This window comes from Echinops telfairi, unplaced genomic scaffold (assembly GCF_000313985.2).
Source record: "Echinops telfairi isolate 266 unplaced genomic scaffold, ASM31398v2 ScPeMD7_18;HRSCAF=68, whole genome shotgun sequence".
Lineage (NCBI taxonomy): Eukaryota > Metazoa > Chordata > Mammalia > Afrosoricida > Tenrecidae > Echinops > Echinops telfairi.
Window position 1 is genome coordinate 91,328,521 of NW_022103915.1, and position 4,289 is coordinate 91,332,809.

Consider the following 4,289-nt stretch of genomic DNA (forward strand, 5'->3'; position numbering starts at 1 on the left):
CCCACATAAAGAACCATTTTTTTAGATGGATCAAGCATTTTAAGGAAGCTGGCAAAGACCTGAAAGAGCCAAACTAGGAAAGGCTGTCAACTTGCAAATCAAGAAATTTTGGCTGAAGTTCAGGAACTGGTGGAAGACCACACAGTTTTCATGGATTCAATAGGGATTGAAGATGCGATCTCACGTGACTTGGCATCTTCAATTTTAAGCAAACATCTTGGCCTCAGCAAGCGTTCAGGTCCAGGAGTGTCGAAAGTATTGTGTTAAAACCAGCCAGCTTAAAGACCTGATATTCCCATCTTTCTTTGAAGCAAAATCAAAGCTAATGAAGACAACCTTGTGGAGTGAAATGTACTAGATGCATCTTGAATCCAACAATATCACCCGGAGAGCAAGGCTCAATCAGAATGGGATCAGCATTTTCTGGGCCAGCCAAATTCAAGTTAGAAGTTAGCTAAGGTTATGGAAAGTGTTCTTTTGGATTTCGAAGGTAAGCTCTTACTAGATTTTCTTGAAAGACAGGAGGATCATGGGAGCTTATTCTGAGGAAGTCTTAAGTACATGGACTTACATTGGTGTATGGTTGAGGAAAAGGCCAAGAGAGCTTCACCAAGGAATGGTTTGCATCATGATAAGTGTCTCCTTATTCTTTGAAGGCAGAAAGGACTGCACTACAAGAATTTCACTGGGAAAACTAGCCCCATTCACCGTGCAGCCTGATCTGGCCCCTTCAGACATCCTTGCATTGCATAAACTCCAAGAACAGTGCAAGGGCATGCAGTCCCTTGAGGATGCCAGAACCGCCATTTTGACATGCTATGGCGCCAGCATCAGAATTCCTCCAGGCGGGGCTAGAGAGCTGGAAACACCACCTTCGGAAGTGTAGAGACCCAGATAGAAGAAAGGTGAAGAAACAGTAGCTTCACATTGATATTTTTGTTTCACAAAGCTGTGGTTTTTGTACCAGTACTTTTTTACTTACCTTCCTATTTCCTTTTCTCTTGAATAAATAGCTTGGTGTGGAATGGCTGGGTCACATGGTAGGTTATTAAGAAAACCAACAAAAAACTTCACATTCGTTGTTTTTGTTTAATTAATCTGATTTGGGAGCAAAACCTTTTGCAAAGCCTCATACATCCAGAAACTGACTTCTCACCACCTTCTCTGCTACAAAATCTAGTCCAAGCCACCATCATCTCTTGTCTAGATATTGCCTTGTCTCCAGGAGGACAAGTTCTACAAGTCTAAGAAAACTGTAAAATGCAATTCAGATAAAATCAGTTGTCTGGATGAAGTACTCCAGGAGCTATTTTACTCGTTGTAAAAACTAACATCCTCAAAATGGGTAGGCTTAACATATTTCGCTATCAATAAACTAGAAAAGTAGGCTCATTCTCTGAGGGCAAGGATCTAAATGAAGTTATAGGTTTAAAGGGAGTCTAAGTTTGGGATAATTGCTTCACATTTCCCAAACATTTGTAGACCGGATATATGCCAGACCCTGTGTGAGTATCAAGCGCTCTGTATGTATCTTCTACATTAAGGCATATAGTCCAGCTCAACATAGGTCCAGTGTAGCTTCACTAATCCAACAAGTGTCACCTGAGGATGTAAAATAAACTTGAATTCTCAGCTTAACTCTGGAGCCTAATCAGAAGCTCTGAGGATGAGGGCCAGTAAGCCAGCAAACTCTCAAGGGATTCTGATGCACAGTAAAATTTGCAAAGCACTGATGGAAGATGAGCAGTAACAATTGTCTGTGAACAAAAAGTAGTGGAAGCCCAGGATGTGGGTAAAACAGAAAAAGTGGAATCTAAGTGCACACTTCAAAGAATTTATGAAAATTGCCAGTGGATGCAAAATATTACTTCCATATTTCATTTAATATCATTCTACCATTTTTATTTCCAGTTGTCTTTTTTTCCTCTTAGCACTGAACTTCCAAGTCCTTCTAATGGGCAAGAAGGGAAATCTCAACAAGATTGGGAATCTTTCTTTCCCTGCAGCTCCTGAAAAGCAGATAGTATTGTACAATGTCAAAGTCCTTGCAAATGTTACTCTGAAAAGGTCTTTTAAGATACCCAGAACTTCAGATTGCTGTCCTAAAGATGACTTCGATTTTAATGAGCTGTCTTACGTGTTATGTAAATTGAAATCTATTTTTGCAGGTTGGTGTTAATCAATCATAGGCACTTCTGTCTTTTCCAATAGTCATGGAACAGAGGTAAATGAAACCAGTTTTGTTTTGTTTTTTAATCATCTCATTGGTAGCCCTTATAACAATCCATACATCCTTTGTCAAGCACATTTGTACATGTTGTCATGACCCTTTTCAAAACGTTTTCTACTTGAGCCCTCAGTATCAGCTCATTTTCCCCTCCCTCATGTACCCTTGATCATTTATAAATTACTAATATTTTCATGTTACACCAACCTTCATCCACTTTTTTGTTGTTCATCCTCTTGGGGGGCGGGCAGGGGAGGTTATATTGCAACCACTGTGATTGGCTCCCCCTTTCTCCCCCCACCTTCCCCTCACCCTCATGGTATTGCTACTCCCATTATTGTTCCTGAGGGGTTTGTCTGTCCTGGATTCCATGTGTTGAGAGCACTGTACCAGTGTACATGCTCTGGTCTAGCCTGATCTGGAGGGTAGAATTGGAGACACAATAGTGGGGTGGGGAAGCATTAGAGGAATGTTGTAGGCTTTGTTGTTGGCTTGTCCCTTCCTTGTGACCCTTCTGTGAGGATGCCCAATTGTGTAAAGATAGGCTTTGGGTTTCCACTTTCCCCCTCCCCCACCTTTGCCTTGATATGTTTGTTCTGGGTCTTTTGGTGCCTGATATGATCCCATTGACACCTCATGATCACACAGGCTGTTGTGATTCTTCCATGTGGGCTTTGTCGTTCCTCAGCTAGATGGCCGCTTGTTTATCTCCCAGCTTTTGACCTCAGCCGCTATATCTTTTGATAGCCAAGCACCATCACCTTTCTTCACATTAGCTTATGCACCCATTTTGTCTTCAGCGATTGTGTTTGGAAGGTGAGCATCACAGAATGCCAGGTTATTAGAACAAAGTGTTCTTGCGTTGAGGGAGTACTTGAGTAGAGGTCCAATGTCTGTCTGTTTCCTTAATATTTAACATATATGTACATAGATCCACGTCCCTGTTACATATGTACTGCCTGTATTTATACCTCTACAAATGTCTTTTTTTTTTCCTTTGAGCAGAGTGTGAACATCAGTCAAATTTACATTAATGTAAGGTAATGATGGAAGGTGTACTGGTGGTGACATCATTAAGCATTCAACTGAAAGTGGGTTGTTTAAATTAAACCCACCAGTGGGAGACCTGGCAAATGCTCCTGAAGATTGATGGCCTGGGAAACCATATGGAGGGATTCTACTTTGGCCACTGAGTCAGAATTGACTCAATGGCACACCACAGCAAAGATAGAGGCAAAAAATGAACATACCGGGGTACCCCCCAAAAAAACCAGACTTTTTTCAAAGGTATGTATTAAAATTTTAACAAAACTACCATATCACCTTCAAAGTACTCTCCATTACACTTAATAGAATTGTCAAATCTGCAATATCATTCTTGAAAACATTTTTCAAACTCATGTTTGGATAGCTGACAGCACCTCCCTCGTTTTCTTTACCTCTTCTAGGTTGTCAAACCGCTGCCCTTGCATGTCCCTCTTCATTCGTGGAAAACAGTCACACAGAGCGAAGTCAGGTGAGTCAGGTGCGTGTGCTAGAGAGGTCTGCTGTGTAAGCATGTGCAGTATTGTAGTGGCAAAACCAGTCCCTCGTCTGTCACAAATCAGGCCTCGTTTGTCAGTTAAACAATCTGTACAGAAACTCTAAATAGAAAGGCTTGATTAGCAGTCTGACCTAGTGGGATGAACTCCCAATGCATTACAAGTCCTTTCAGAAAAGTCGACATTTTCATCCCTTCAGAAGTGGATGACCTCCAGAACCAGATTTGTCACCAATTGGCATTTCACCTTTTCTGAAAGGAGAAAATCACTTGTACACTCGACTTGTTCCCATCTTGCTGTTCTTGTAAGCCGTGTTCAACATCACAACAGTTTCTGTGGCATTTTCCCCAAGCAGGAAACAAAACATTTCACAGCACCATGTTAACACAGCTGTTCTGTTTAATAAATATCACAAAAAACGAGGTTCAAACAAAACTGCTTTTACAAAAATTTCAGTGACCAGAGGCCCTTCCCAGATGACACCACTGGGGGCACTAACTCAGAGTGAGTTGCTCGCCTAG